This window comes from Pteropus alecto, unplaced genomic scaffold (assembly GCF_000325575.1).
Source record: "Pteropus alecto unplaced genomic scaffold, ASM32557v1 scaffold20, whole genome shotgun sequence".
Classification (NCBI taxonomy): domain Eukaryota; kingdom Metazoa; phylum Chordata; class Mammalia; order Chiroptera; family Pteropodidae; genus Pteropus; species Pteropus alecto.
In genome coordinates this window covers 6,500,256-6,517,470 of record NW_006436298.1, presented here as the reverse complement: position 1 = coordinate 6,517,470, position 17,215 = coordinate 6,500,256, and the positions used below count along the sequence as shown (strand labels likewise).

At 36.5% G+C, this 17,215-nt stretch overlaps 1 pseudogene; it reads right to left on the bottom strand.

The window, feature by feature from the left end:
* LOC102883987 overlaps window positions 1-17,215 on the bottom strand; it is a 165,730-nt pseudogene that overhangs the window by 53,299 nt on the left and 95,216 nt on the right.

The following is a 17,215-nucleotide window of genomic DNA, read 5'->3' as shown; positions in this document are numbered from 1 at the left end:
GAAAAAACTTTCAAAATCAGATAAAGACATTGTCAATCTGTTGGCACATGTAACTTCCCAGTTTTTATTATTTCTCTTTGTCAGGCGACATTTATATACCTTTGGCTGCCCAGTGCTTGCTTGGTGTAAACCCACCTGGAAGCCCATGCTGAGGCGTTCAGTGGAAGACTATGTAAATGTGGGGCTGTCTAGAGCCCTTTCATGTGTGAGGAAGTTCTGCCTGGATGGCGGTGAGGCTTGGGGTGATGAAAGGGGTTTCATGTTCTCTACTCAATGGTAGAACGTGGATTGGAGGAATACTTTTTCTTCCTTCAGAAAGCCTTGATGCCTGGACACATGACTAAATTAGCCTTCCATCTTGTTTTTATTTGAACACAGAAGGCTTTAAAGCAGTCGGAGGGTACAGAAGGGCAGCATCCCATAGCCTCTGTGCTATTTGGGAGGTACACCATCTCCATCCCTTAGACTTAGATGCCCTCATGTGAAGAGGTGTCTGCTGAAGGCCTGGACCAGCAGAGTGGGGTGGGCAGGGCTAGATTAAGCCAGCTCCAGGAGAACCTGGGGATGTGGGAGATTTCTTAGGGAACAGGAAAGCCGCTGTCTGCTGGTTTATCCACAAGCATTTAGTGAGCTATGTATCAGATGATAGGCTAGGCCTGGAAGTAGTAGCTTAATAAAACATGCTTCCTGCTTTCCAGGAACTCAGATGAATAGAGATAGGCAAGTGAGTGGGTCATTTAGAGGCTAAGAGAGACAGTGACACAGAGGTATAAAGAGAGTGTTGTGACGGGGAGAAGTGGGGACAGAAGAGAAGCATTAGGACTGGGGAACCTTCCAGTGGAGGTGAGATTTGGCTGGGTGTTAAAGGATGAGTAGTATGCTGCTTCCAGGTGGTTGGAGGAAGGAAGAACATACCTTTCATGGAGGGGCAGCCGAAACTGCAAGGCTGGGCACAGTGAGGCTTCTCTCTGAGTGCTGAGCAGACACTTTTGCTGACCCCTCGATGGAGTCAGCTGCCTTTGCAACCACTGACAGTGAGCTGTGGCTGACTTGTTCACAGCCTCCAACAGCAGAGTAAGAGCTACTTGCAAGAAATAAACTGTAAATGCCCAAGTCTAATGGCCAGCAGTGTGCCTCTTTCTTCTTCCAGGTCTTTTCTTTCTTTTTGAAGTTTTTAAATGACAGTAATATAATTAGCTATTTCTAACCATGAAAATGACTCATGCTTATGATTATAATTTCAAACAATACATTAATATATAAAGAATAAAGTGAGTCTGACCCCAATTCCTTCATCCTAGAGATCACCTCTGTTAACATTTTGAAAACATTGTTCCACATATCCTTCTACAGGCCCACACTGAGATACTTTCATAGAAATGTCATGCAGTTCCACTTAATAGGCATTTAATGTGCCAGGGCTGTGCCAGGCATTTGGCATACAGCAGTGAATAAGGCAGATAGGGCCCTTCCTAGTGGAGTTTCACTACCAGTCTTAACATAGGGCAGACTTCCAGATAGGTGAAGCTAATTACAAAACCACATATGGACCAGGGGCTCTTTTCATTATAGGGCCTTTGAACAAGCCGGTTTCTCTGCCTGGACTGATACCCCATCCCCCAATACTAGGCACAGAGTTCCATGGCGACAGATCTAATTCTACAGTACATTTAATGAAAGTATGTTTTCTTCTGTATGGCTAACTCATTGATTAATTATTATAATTTTTAACCAATGTCTTATTGATTTTTAGGTAGTTTAAAATATTTTTAAATTAGAAACAATTCTGTAAGAAGCATCCTTTTATATATATCTTGACCATTTGTCTTAGGATAAATTCCTAAAAGTGGAATTACTAGAGCAAGTGCTATGCACATTAAATTTTTGATATGTGTTGCCAAATACACATTTCCCTTCTGAAATGTTTAATCGGTAATATGTAAAGTACCATTTTCCTTATATCCTACCAACACTAAGAAGCCTCAGTTTATAAAATCTTTGGCCATCTGATTTTATTGTTTTAATTTACTTTTAGTTTTGTTAATTCAATTATTTTTTTTCTGTTTATTCATTCTTTTTATGTCTTTTGACTGTCCTGTTCATATTCTTGGCCCTTTTTTTTTTCCTATTGGTATACTGATCTTTTTCATGTTAATGATTTGCTGGTGTTTTTTTTTGTTTTGTTTTGTTTTTTTTTATTAAGGGCATGAACACTTTGCTATACCTACTGCAAATATTTTTCCATGTACCATTTGACATTTAATTTTTTACATTGTCTTTTTGCCACATAGGGGTTAAAACAAACAAAATAAGATAGTCATATTGAATCACCTTTTTTTTTGTGATTTCATATTTTTATATCATTCTCTTCATCCACTTCTGATCATATTGTCTCATTGCTTGTGCCTGACTGAACCTGAGGCTTGGATGAAGGCCACATGGTTAAGGATTCATTCTAAGAAGGCAGTGACTGTGTTGGTAAAAATAGAGGTACATTCTAAAAAATGTGTCTGAGGTCATTTCTGTCCTCTCATTCAAAGGTATGACTTTGTCTTTCTCCCTATAAGTTGTCGAGTCCCCATGCTGTGGTTTCAGGACAGTCTGAGGGTGAGATTATGTAAGATGACCTGTCAACAAACACAAAATGAGGAAAACCATCTCTTCTTTAAGAAGAGGATCCTCTTCCAGTCCCGTTATGTACAGGGCAGTGCTAAGGACTGGATTGAGCCTCAGTAACAGAGAAGATAAGACAAAGTGACATAGAAGACAAATCCATTCTGAAGAGCTAATGCAAAATAGCCATCATTTATTAAGTGTCTACCCTATGTTCTCCAACAAGATAGATAATCTTGTCCCCATTTTACATATCTTAAAAACCAACCAACAAACAAGGCTTACAGAGGAAAAAATGACTGGCCTAAGGCCATGTAGCCAGTAAGTAGAAGAATTTGAATTTGAATTCTGATTTTAACTGAGTTCAAAGCTAGTAACAACAATAAAAAGCTAGTATTATTGAATACTCATCTTGACAGGCATTGTGCTAAGTGCTTCACATATATTAGCTCCTTTAATATGACAGCAATCATGAGGTAAGCATTTCTATTTTAAAGATGAGAACACTGAAGCCCAGAGCAGCTGAGTAGCATGCCCAAGGTCACACCTCTAGAAAGTTTTGCAGAATCAGGAATTGAACCAAAACATCCTTAATTTTGATACCTGTAGTTTTTCATCCAGATCTTTTCTTTATTTTTTAATTTTATTTTTAGAAGACACTGACTTTATTACTTATAACTATTAAATGCTCATACTTATTAAAATTTGAAATACGTCAAACAAATTGTTTCCATCACTCCATGCTGCTTGCTTCCAACATATTTTCTGAATTAGCAATTGTCCTTGGGAGAATTTAGCACCCTATTCCCACCCTCCATGCTTTGAAGGTTATGTCCCTGTCTGTTATCTTCATGAAAATATATTTATTGGGTAACTACCAAATGGGGAAAGGAATAATTTATATAATTACTAGGCAACCTTGGTGTTGTCAAGCGTGACCAAAGTACCTGGAAAAGTTAATAAGTGAGTGATTGTTTAATTATTTAACTACCAATGATTTCCCAGGAATCGAACCATTTGGTTTTACACCTGAACATTTTCTATTAAGTTGATTGGAAATAACCTGTGAGGCAGCAGAGTTCTGAGCTCCAAAGGTCATTGCATTGGGGTCACCATTATTGATTCTACTATGGGATTTCACTAAAACATCGATTAAGATATTGACCAGTTATTTTATGCATCCTCTCTTTTAGTAGGCATGCATAACACACTGGGTGATCAAAAAAAGTTGTGCTTTCCAAATCTTGCTCCCCAACATGGAACCTTCTTTTATAATGTGCTTATATTTTTTTACTAAAAAATATTTTCCCAAAGCTTGGCCATATATTAAATTTGAGTATATAAATGGTGAATGCCAGATTTCAGAAAATCTTTTGATGCTTAGATATCATTTGTATTTGGGCATTTTCTCTGCCCTCTTCTCCCCGCCACTACATATATACAATCCAACCAACCCCACAATTTCTCCCTCTTCTCAACTAATTGGTTTTGGGATATTCAGCAGGGATTGGGGCATGAATAATTCAATGAGAGTTATTAGAAAGAAACAAAAGTGAGAAAATATTTATTCCTGGATATAAAGAGAATGCTTCTTATCCTTAGAGTAGGACCTCTTAGCAGGGCCAGAATCACCTGTGGGTCTGATTAAAATACAGATTCTTGGGTCCCACTCGTAGAGACTCTGATTTGGTGGATGTAGCGTGAGCCCTGAAAATTGGCATTTCTCACAAGTTTCCATACGCTGCTGATTGTGGTAGTTTTAAAACATGGCTACAAATTCTTCAACACTCCTCCTTCCCTGTGAGCTATCCTATACCTCTACTTCTCCATCATCTCCATATTCCTTTAAACAATAAGGCCTGTAGATTTTACACTTTAAATGTTTTTGCACACCTGCTGACTTCGAACTGACTCAATTGGCCAAATTTCTACCCTCTTCATCTTTCACCTGGACTATTGTAATAATCTCTTTTTTTTCCTCTAATACTGCTCCTGCCTTAAATGCATTTACCACTCTGTAGACTGTAATCATCTAATACTAAAATTAATTTCTTCTTGTATTTCTTTCCTATAAAGCTGTTGTTCACCTTTTAAAATTCACTTTAGAAATTATCTCCTCAAGGAAGCCTTCCTTGAAACCCTTGCTGGGATAGATAGTTCTCTTTTGTCTCACACATTTCCCTGTACTTTTCACTTAGTTTATTTTTCATTTATGGAAACTGTGTGCAGTGGTTTCTTCCATTAGAATGTCCCTTCAGGTAGAAATCATAGCTTATTCATTTTCCTAACACAGCCACCCAAGATAGGAACATAATAGTTATTTAATAAATGTCAGACTGCACTAAGCAGTAACACTGAATTAGGTGGTAAGAACATATTGGGCAGGATGCCATTCATTCATTCATTCATTCATTCATATATTTATTGAGCACTGTTATGGACTGAATTGTGCCCCCTCCCATTCATATGTTGAAGTCCCAATACTTCAGAATGTGATTATATTTGGAGAGAGGTTATTTAAAGAGGTAATTAAGTGAAAATGAGGCCATTAGGATGGTCCCTAATCCAATGTGACTGGTGTTCTTAGATGAAGAGGAGATTAAAACAGATGCAAAGAGGGAAGACCATCTGTAAACTAAGGATATAGGTCTCAGAAGAAACCAACCCTGCCAACACCTTGGTCTCAGACTGCTAGCCTTTATAAAAGTAAGAAAATACAATTTCTGTTGGTTAACTTACCCAGTCTGTAGTACTTTGTTATGGCAGGTCTAACAAACCAATACAAGCACCTATTATGTATTAGGTGTTATTCTAGGTCCTGGGGAGATTTAGATGAATCCCATACACAGGTCCTCTGCCCTCATGAAGCCTGCAGTCTATTTGTTGTCTCTTGGATGTGAACGGCTCTTTAATTCAACACAATAAATGGACTCTGCCATTTGAGCAGCCATGGGTACATACAAGGATAACACAACCAAATACTTGATCTCAAGGAATTTACAACATAAATGTGGAGACAATGCTTAACATACATAGTATAATGAAGAGATGATTCAAGACCAACTTAGACTGAGGACAAAAAACACCCTTAGGAATGCCAAAATGCGGGTTGGGGAGGGATTGTTTAGGACAAAATGTATGGAGAAATTATTCAATCAAAGTCTTCAAGGAGATAGAACTTCAGATAGGCAGGACTTCGATGGAGAAAACAGGGACTATACCCAGAGGAAAGAGCAGCAGGAGCAAAGATCCAGAAGCCTTTAGCCTGATGCTTTCAGCGGGTGGAGTGGTGACAACAGCAAAATCATCTGATAGAGAATAATAAGAGTTATTAACAGTAATTGCCACTATTTATATGTATTTTCTATTTGTCAAGCACTATACAAAATGCTTTGTAAACATTGCCTCCTTTACTCTTTAAGCCAAAGCTATAAGTAGCTACTATTATTATTATTTTTTTTACAAATTAAATCCTAAGACTCAGAGGAATAGGTAATTGTCTATGGCTGTTACAGGTCATTTGTTAAAAGAGAAAAATGAAAGAAGAGATGATACCTATCCAATAATTGGTAAGGAAACAATGTGAAATCTTTTCTAGAGAAAACAATACAATGAGAATAATTGAAAGCTTGATCTGGTGGCCATTTGTAGGGTGATATAGATCAGTGGTTCTCAGCTCAGCTGCACGTAGAATTATCTGGAGAGCTTTGAAAAATCCTGATGCCCTGATGTACCCAAATACTCAAGATTTTTACAAGAAATCTCTGTTCCCCCAAACACTTCCTTCTGTCTTCTCCTCTCCCCTCCCACATACCCCAAACCCTAGTTCTCTCCATCTCTTCTATTTCCATTGCAGTTATATTTATTTTATTTTGCCTATTTTTCCATATCAGACTTCTAAAAACATGGTGCCCAATATGAACTTTTCTCATAACAAATCTACAAGCACTGAGTATTGCCCATTTTTTCATTAATATTACCAGATTTAGACCTAGAAAGTCATAGATGCTCTTTAAATTTTCTCCCAGTTCCTGAGCAAATGTGGAGACTGCATATCTATCTATCTATCTATCTATCTATCTATCTATCTATCTATCTATCTATCTATCTATCTATCTCGTCCATCTCATCCATCCGTCCGTCTGTCCGTCCATCCATGCATGCATCCATGCATCCATCCATCCATCCATCCATCCATTTAACTTTGACATTTATAGGGGAGGTAGATCTGGTATATATTATAAGTATTTAATCCTCTTTTTAATTTACTGATGTCTCTGCATAGTCATTCTATTTCCTATATCTATTGTAAATTTCTTTTTGTTTGTCTGCCTATTTTTGTTTCTTCTACCCACTGAATCCTCCAAGTGTTAAGAACCACACCTATTTGATTTACCCTGAACACCAACTAGTACAAAGCAGCTTCATAGGTAGTGTTATTTTTTTCAAGAAAGATGTCAAACAACCCCTTTCTAAAAAAAAAAGGTTAAGGGCCTGCATAGCCCAGCTGAGCATATTAGTTCTAGCTTCAGTGTGAATTTTAAATTATGATGGAAAACACAGTTGGCGGGGTGAGAGCTGTATGTTTTCTTCTGCCCACTGGCACTGGGCCTGACCAGATGCTCTGTAATTGTGGGAGGGGCACAGGTACTAGGTAGGCTCAGAGAGCTTTTTGATCTGGGTTGCAGTCCAGTGATTCTCCCTGAATGATTCATCTTCACTCCATTTCTATTTTCCTCCAGGCAACACATTAAAGCCTCTTAAATAATGTTTCTCAGATTCATCACTTCAGGAGTTCATAAGGCTGAAAATATAAATAGGGTCAAGAAAAGTTTAGATAAATTAATGAAAAATGGGCCCACTGACTTGTGTTTTTGAACAGAAAGGGAAGTTAGGGACGTGAGTTATCTCAACTTCTGAGATCATCACCCAGGGTAACCCTCTTTTAGCAAATAAATACCTGCTTGGCCCTGTTCTCAGAGATGACCAAACTGCATTTTCTTACATATTTCAGGAGTACAGATGTACAACTAAGTCACTGATCCTACATATGTCTGTGAATTTCAGTCTGAGACACTCATCTGTGAGTAAATGATGCTGTCCTACGTTTCATCACAGTATCTCTAATAAATGGAAATTTCAGAAAATTCCGGATGTGTCTCCTGTTCTAATAGTCCTTAAATATTTGTTTTGTTTTATTTTGTTTTTGTTTAAAACAACACAGCTTTATTCACTCACAATCTAGGAGGCCAGAAGTCTGAAATCAACTCTTCCTGGCCTGAAATTAAGATGTCAGCAGGGCCACACTCTCTTAGGAAGCTCTAGAGCAGAATTCATGCCTTGTATTTTCCAGCTCTTGGTAGCTGCCAGCATTCCTTAGTTTGTAGCCACTTCACTCCAATCTCTGCTCCTGTCTCTACATTGCCTTCTCCTCTGTGTATCTAATCTCCCTCTGACTCTCTTATAAATACTTGTGATGACATTTATGATCCACCCAGATAATTCAGAATAGTCTTCTCATCTCTAGATCCTTAATTTAATCACACCTGCAGACACTGTTACCCAAGGTTACAGTCACACATTTCAGATATTGAGATCAGGGGTTAAAATATCTATTTCTCTTGTAAAATAATTCTGGAGGTAGGCAAACAAGGGCTGGTAAGGCAGTTGTGTTCTGTCAGTAGAATGATAGTTCTTAAGTAATTGGCCGAATACATTATAAGTAACTTGTGAATCAGAGTTGTACAGATGCCTAATAAATTGCCGAACAAGGAATCTGTGGTTGATTCTACGAATAATCAATAAGAAAACCATATAGGAGAACATAAAAGAACATTCTAAAGAAGATGCCTAAGTTTCTGTCACAGACATTCATCCAAAGGAATTCTTTCTTTAAAAAGAGTAGAAATGTAACTTGCTGTTACATCTCTTTAATACTGCCTTTCTGGTAAAGTGGAGAAGACAACTTAGAATTTCTTTTAAAAAGTGTTGACTTTAGGCCTCATTAATTTACTTTTCAGAAATGTTCCTGCCATAACATTGCAAATAACTTATGTAGAGTAAAAGATGACAGGCCAATTATCTGCCAAATCAAGGATGAGAAGACTAGGGGATGTTTGTATTGGAAAATTCCATTTACCTGAGCAGTGAGGGGCCAGGAGAAGCTGACATTTAGGAGAGGATAAATACAAACAGTGTTTTCCTGGTGCCTTTAATCATGTGGCAACAGAAAGAACAAGCTAAAGAATTGCAACCCAAACCAGACAATAGCAACTTCCTGTTGCTTTTAAAAAAAAAGTAACTACAACAAACTATGGGATGAAGCTCCAATGTAACAATAAACAAAAGAGAGGAAATATGCCTTTGACTCTTGGGGTTCCAAATGGCAGTAATAACTTGCCCAGGATTATCGTGTGACCACTGACCACAAACTATTTCCTTGGCCATCCAACAATGAGAACTGAAAACCATGAAGGGGCCAGGGATTTTTCCTGTGTGAAAGGTGGGGTTGCAGGCTCAGATGCTCATGAGGCTTGAGCTCCATCACTAACCTGAAAAGAATGATTTTCTTAGCAACTGAATCATCTAATGGCTGGAGGGATACAGAGCCTGTTTTGTTAGGAGGAAGCATTCATAACCCTGGATCTAGTTAAGCAGAGAACAGTTCTTAATATTCTCTGAAATTAGAAAAACAAAACTCTAATTCTTTAAAGAAATCAGCTAAAAACCAGAAATAGCAAATATCATTAGAATATCCAGTTTATTAGTCGGGAATGCTAATATGATTGAACAGATGCAGATAGACTACAAAATTATACATTTTCCTCTAAGTTTTCATGGCCTGGTTCATTGTTTTATTTGAGTGAGTCAGGGTGCTGTATGAGTTTCACGCATCCTAAGCCCTCCTAAAGTAGGGGTGTGCCCCCCAGCCGGCAAGTCTTGTTGAAGCGTTAAAACGAGTTACTACTGTTCTTGCTGCCAAATATGAGATGATTTTTCCCTAGATGTGGGATAATTAGTGATAAAACTGCCCAGTCTGAGCTTTTTATTGTAAATAAAAAGTGAAAACTACATCATGAGGTAACACAGCATCTTAATAGTAGATCCAGACAATTTTATTTTTTTAAAAAAAAGGCCCTATGGCATAATGGAAAAGAGAAAACTTGATGCCATTGCTGGTAATTATGGTCCAGAGGGAGAAGTCATAAATAGGCTAAAAGATGCTAAATGTAAAAGTTAGGGATTATAGTTATTCTTTTAGATTATGTTTATCTTTAAGGCTTTTCCCTTTGAGATTTTATTTTTTGAAGCTGGTAACAGAAATTTAAACTCTAGACATACAAAAAAAATTTTATGAAGTCCAGTTTTGATAAAATCCTCCATATTCTTATGTGTGCTAAATTTGTTAAGAAAGAGATGGGGTGGAGGGTGGAGGTTGCTTATGGTTAGATCCCAAGTTCAGCAAGATATTTACTTGAAGTCAACTAAAAAATTACAAGTTCACATGAGTTTCCCTGACTCATTTTTGTTTTTAATAGCTTCATCGAGGTTGTCATACAATAACTGCACATATTACAGTTTTGATACCATTTGACATATTCATACACCCATGAAACTATCACCATAATCAAAAGAGTGAATATAGCCATAACTAAAAGTTTGGATCCCTTTACAATGCCTGTTCCTCTTCCCTTCTCACTCCACCCTTCATTCCCTGGCAAACCAGTGTTGATCATTATAGATTAATTTGCATTTTCTAGAATTTTATGTAAATGGAATTATTCAGTATGTATTCTATTTTGTCTGGCTTATTTCCCTCAGCATAATAGTTTTGAAATTCACCCATATTTTTATGTGTATTAATATGCGTAATAGTTCATTTATTTCTATTCCAGGTAGTATTATGTTGTAGAAATGTACCAAAATTTATTCATCCATTCGATTTTCGATAGACATTTGTATTACTTCCTGTTTGGGGCAATTACAATAAAGATTTTAAGGACATTCATGGAAAAGTCATTGTATGAACATAGTTTTTTTTTTTTTTTCCTCATGGGTAAATGCCTGAATGGAATGGCTAGATTGTATGGTAGGTGTATGTTTAATTTTTAAATTTTGATGTTATATTTTCATTTCATTGAATTCAGAATATTTTAAAATTTGAAACCCTCTTTACTTATAGATTATTTAGAAATATGCGGTTTAATTTCCAAATATTTGCAAATTTTTCAGGTATCATTCTGTTTTGATTTCTAGTTTAATGTATGTTCAAAGAACTATGTTGCACAATTTCTATTCTAAATTTGTTAAGGTTTGTTTTTTGGCACAGAATGTGGTCTATCTTGATAAATAGTCCATGTGCACTTGAGAAGAATGTGTATTTTGCTATGATTAAATGGAGTGACCTATAAACATCAGGTCGAGTTGGTTGTTGTGTTGCTAGGCTCTTCTAGATCTTTACTTGTTTTCTGTACACTTTTCCAATCAATTACTGAAAGATAATTGTTGAAACTTCAAAGATAATTGTAGATATGTCTATTCTTAATGTATTTTAAAATCCTGTAGTTAGATAGATACATATTTAGAATTGTTATTTTTTTATGGAGAATTGACTTCCTTCTCATTATTGATTGTCCCAGTTTATCCCCTGTACTATTTCTCATTCTTAAGTCTATTTTTCGTGATATTAATATAGTTTCTCTGGCTTTCTTTTTGTTAGTGTTTGTGTGCTGCATCTATATCTATATTTTTACTTTTAACCTAACTATTAATTATATTTAAAGTTGATTTTTTGTAGACAGTGTATAGTTAGGTCTTATTTTGATTTTGTCTTAATTGGATAATCTTTGTCTTTTCATTAATGTGTTTTAGTCATTACATATATTTAATGTAATTATCGATATGGTTAGTTTTAATAGTTTGAATATTTGATTCCACTCCTTTCTGGCTTGTAAGGTTTGTGCCAAGAAGTCCAACAATAATCTAATGGGTTTTCTTTTAGAGGTTACCGTCTTCTTTTCCCTGGCTGCCCTGAGAATTCTTTCCTTGTCATTGAGTTTTGATAATTTTAATGCAATATGTCTTGGAGAAGACCTTTTTGGGTTGAGATAATTGGGTGTTCTGTTGACTTCTTGAATTCCAAGCCCCAGCTCATTCCTGTGGTAGCTCTTATGTGCAGATCCCATGCTCAGATGTGCGGGTGTGCACTTTGGGTGTTTTTTGTTGAGTTTTAGGTGTTCAGCTTATTGTTGTTTCAAGGGGAAAGATCTGGAGACATCTCTCACTCCGCCATGCTTCTGATATCACTCCCGGATGTGGTTAGTTTTAAATTTATCTTGCTAAATGTTTCCTATTTGTATCATTTATTATTTTTCTTCTTTTTGATTGACTGTTTTTTTATGACTCCATTTCATCTCCACTACTGTTCATTATTTATATTACTTTAAAACATCACTTTTAGTTTTGCCCTAGGATTTACCAAATACATATTTAATTAACCAGAATTCAAATAATGTTAATCATTTTACCTGCCATATAAAAACTTTATAATAGTATATTCCCAATTTCCCCCTCCCATGCTTTGTGTCATTGTTGTCATACATTTTACTTTTTCACAAGCTTTAAACACCCAATATGTTGCTTTATTTTTGCTTGAGATAGTTACCTTTCAGAGCAATTAAAAATAAGAAAAGACATATTTTATATTTGCTTTTATTCCATTTCCAGTGCTCTTCATTTCCTTAAGTAGGTCCAAATTTGTCTGATAATTTATATCTTCAACCTGAAAAACTTCCTTTAACATTTCTTATAGTGAAGATCTAATGGAAATGAATTAGCTGAACTTTTATTTATATGAGAAACCCTCTATATCTTCTTTCCTTTTTGAAAGCTCTTGTCTTTGAGTTTAGAATTCTGAGTTAAGAAGTGTCTTAAAGTACTTCAAAGACATAACTGCATTGTCTTTTGGCTTGTATGGTTTCTGACAAAAGTCTCTATTCTTCATTTGTCTACACTTAATGTGGCTTTTCCCCTCTATCTGCCTTCAAGATTTTCTCTTTGTCATTGTTTTTCAGTAGTTTGAGCTTTCAAAAGCAGATACATTTCCCTGAATGGCTGCAGAATAGTAGGTCAAATATTCTACGTACAAGTGGGTTTTGATGTCATTGCTGCCTTGAAAATGTAGGGGGTCATTTGAAAAGGATCTGAGAGAGGCTTCTAAGAGCTAAGAGCAATTCCTTGCTAATAGCCAGCAAGAAAATGAGACATCAGTCTTACAACCATAGGAAACAAATTCTGCCAATAACCAGAATTAAGTTGGAAACTGATTCTTTCACCAGGGCCTCCCAATAGGAGCCCAGCTCAACTGACACCTTGATTTTAGCCTTGTGAGACCCTGGGCAGAGAATCCAGTCAAGTCTGCCTCCTGGACTTTGACCCACAAAGCTATGAAGTAGTAAATAGGTATTGTTTTTAAGCTTCTAAATTATTATAAATTTTACTTTATAAATTAATTTATAAATTATTATAAATATTACTGTAAATTATTATATAGTAATAGAAAACTAACATGGTAGTCTACATAATATCCTGCAAATTATGAGGTTTTTTGCTTCTGACTAGTGGAAAGAGGCATTATTTCTTGTCTTGCAGTTGCTCTGAGTTTTGTTCCCTCTAATCCTTTTGTATGATTCTCTCTCTGGCCTCTAGTAGATACCTCACATTCTTGTGCTGGTCAGAATTCAGCTGAATACTCAAAGGGGTTCTTCTAAAGATCTCTCGAATTGCCTCTCTGAACAGGTCTCTTCATTCTGGGACTTTGCTCTGTAAACTTTACCATCTTTATACACCCAGCTCTATCACCTCAACTCAGGTAGACAGTCAGGCTCTGCTTTCTTTCTCCTTGAGCTGCAGCCTAGGAACTCTGTTCAGGAAGTAAACTGGTAATTAGGGCTCACTTAATTTGTTTAATGTTTCTCAGATCACTGTCCTTTGTTGCCATGTTTCCTGTGTCTTGAAAGCCATTGGTTCATATATTTTGTCTAGTAGTTGGTTGCTTCAGGAAGGAGGGTAAATTCAGTCTCTGTTATTCCATCTTGATCAGAAGCACGATTCTTCAGTTAAATGCACTTGGAATCAGGTACTGGTTAAATCTAAAAGTTAGAGTCTAAAATGCTCAGAAATGCCCATCCCACCACTGATGGGGGATACCATGTTAATTAGAGCAATCTACTAATATTTTTTATGTAGATGGGGATTAAAATATTAAAACAGAGAATCTTATACAGTCAAACCCTAATCTGGGTCTGTTGAGTTCTGAAGGAGAGAAATAGGGTAGATTGTCTGAAAATTGGTTTCTTTACAGCTCAGTCTTCTTTTCACACTTTAGGAGTCAGGCTGATTTCCAGTTTCAAGAGTGGGAATCTGCAGTGATCTGATCTCCTTTCATGCTGAGTGAGTACTTCCTTTTTATTATTCTTTTGGTGATATGAGCTCTTGCTTTAGAAAAAGGTGCTTCAATCTTGGGATCAAAAAATGGCCCTTTAGGTTCTCTAGAAAGCATTGTCTTGGATACACCTCTTTTATTCAGAAGTTTCCATAGCCAGGTGCCAGAGGGTTGAGGTGAATCTGAGATGAAATGTGTTGTTATGAAACCCTCCCGATGGTTGAAACATATGAGCTACTTTAGGGGCTTTATTTTATGTCATAGTGATGAGCAGCTTTGTTTTCTGTACCAGGAAGAGGCTGTGAGTCTTTGCTTCACCTGAGCTGCTGCTCTCAACAGCTCACCTGTAGTACAGCCTACTAAAGCCAGGTCTGTGTGTGTGTGTGTGTTTGGGGGCAGGGGAGATTCTTGTATGTTTGCTTTGAAGGAAGAAAAAAGTACTAGCTACTAATGCTTCCCTTCAGTAACACTGATCTTCTCACATAGAAACAAGTTCTTACAAAAGGAATAGCTTTTGTAGAACTGGCCAAATCTTAGACTTAGGGTGGAGTCGAAGAGGCTAGAGTTAAGGCATTTAGGTGTTAGGTGTATATATAGGTGAGAGAACCATGTGGATATAGTAGAAGAAGTTTGTTAAATATAACTATGTGCTTTAAAAGGTGTTTTTCAAACTTTAATATGCATGCGAATCATATGGAAAACTTGTTAAAATGCATATGCTGATTCAGCAGGTCTGTGGTGGGGCCTGGGACTCTGCATTTCTCACAAGGCTCCAAGTGATATGTTTGCTGCTGGTTTGAGACCACACTTTGAGTAGCAAGGTGCCAAAGGAATAAATTCAGGAGTAAATATATGACTAAAAGAGAAACATAGTCATTTATTCAGTACCTAAAATTCTCTCATGTTTAATATACTATACAGAATGATACAGGAAAAAAAATAAATCAAGGTAAAGCTTCTTCTTATAAAGTACAAGGAGTTTGAGATACATATAAAGCATTAGACTATAAGCAGTAGAGTACAGTACCTAGTGGTTAAAGCTACCTGGGCTTGAATCCTGGTCTGTGAAAAATTGACCGAATTACTTAACCACCGTGTGTTTTAATTTTCTCACCTGTGATGTGAAAAAAATAATACAAATGATAGCACCTACAGCATAGGGATCTTGTCAGGGTTAAATGAGTTGATACATATAAAAAAAGTTAATAGATTTAAAATGAGTCGATACACACAAAACAGTGACTGACACGCAGAAAGGACTAAAATTTGTCTTATGAGTTGGAAGGTGAGGAAAGTTACAAAAGAGATTTAGATAAAATATGCAGTACAGCCCCAGCCAATTGTAAGTGACCCTTTCTTTCTAGTCCTGTATCTGGAAATGGAGAGTTTTTTCCTGCCAATTCCAGGCAGATATAGAGGGAAACTATTGTGCTGTCCTTGCTAAGTAAGGAGAAGCTGGGAAGGAAATTTGAGGAAAAAAATTTGAAAAGTTGTCATTAGTGTTTTTTTTTGTTTGTTTCTCTTCCTTTCCTTTTCTTCATAAACCCGGAAGAATTGGGTTGGAACTTTAGATGTGCTACTTGTTACCTAAAACAATGATACATTTCTTAATCTGTCTTTGCTTGAGTAGCTTTATCTGTAGAATGAAGATAATAACATCTGTGTGATGTTATAGTCGTGAAAATTAAAAGAAAAATTGTGGTAGGTTGAATAATGGCCCCCCAAAGATATTTAGGTTCTGACCCCTGGAAACTGTGAATGTCTCTTTATATACCAAAAGAGACTTTGCCAATGTGATTAAGGATCTCGAGATAAAGAAATTATCTTGGGTTAGCTAGGTGAACCCAATACAACCACAAGTGTCTTTATAAGATGGAGGTAGAGCAAGATTTGATACAGATGAAAGCAACGTGACCACTGAAACAAGATGCCACATGGCTGGCTTTGAAAACGAAGAAGGGGCCATGAACTAAGGAATGCAAGAAATACATTTCTAGAAGCTGGAAAAGCCAGGGAAACAGATTTTCCTCTAGAGCCTCCAGAGGAAGTATGGCCCTGCCAACACTTTGATTTTGGCTCAGTGAAACTCTAGACTTCTGACTTGAAGTGTAAGAGAGTAAATGTACATTGTTTTAAGCCACCAACTTTGTGGTAATTTGTTACAGTAGTCACAGAAAACAAATACAAAAATTATAAAAAGCAACCATGGAATACTTCACAACTGTAGTTTTTCATCCTTAATTAGAGAGCCATCACTAGCATGAAAGATCTTTAAGGCCACTGTAACAGCCCTAGTTTTCCATGAAGAAGCCTAAAGCCATGAAGTAGTCTCCTTTTGTCCATAAGATTGAGACGTAAATGAAGCAGACGTCATGGTTCTTTAAAAGGATGTTAAGAATATTGGGGACTACAGCGCTCTTTATAAAGAAGTCATAAGATTAGGTGACCAGATATCCCAAATGTTGTGGTTTTTCACTGCCCCAGCAGGGTATTTGTCCTGTGGTCTGAATCAAATTTTATTGATCACGCCAGAAACTTCAGAAGTTTGAGAACACAAAGATCTAGTTATTTCAGAAGAGAACTTCAGAAGGGAAGAAAAAGGAAGGGATAATGATCTGTGAAGTGATTGAAGAGTATTGTTTATGTTGAGAATTTCATATCCTTTCAAGTTTCAATTTAAGGTCTAAAACACATTTTGTTTAGCTCAGTTTCTCTAAGTTGATATTGACAAAACTTTGTTGTTTGAGTTAAGGAGAAAAGGTTTGAGAAAAAGATAATTTTGAAACTCTTGACATAAACTAATCACTAGTTCAGGAACACAAGATTAAATTCATGGGCTTTTAAATCTCCAAGAAAAAAATGTTCAGAAAAGGTTAGCTAATCCTTTAATTATAAAATAAAAAGATCTTTTTCTTCCTCCCTGCACATCTCTTTCCCACCTTCCCGCTTAGATACAGGAGCACATTCAGACCAGTCTGATCCTTAAAGAGAATAAGTAGAGACAAGTTAGCAGTCAAGACCAGTCTTTTTTTTTTTTTTTCAAGACCAGTCTTTTTTTTTTTTTTTTTCAAGACCAGTCTTTGTGTCTTTTCACACTACCTGCTCTCTTTAACCTTCCTTACTCTACTCGCCAATTTCTCTAAAGAGATGATTTGAGTT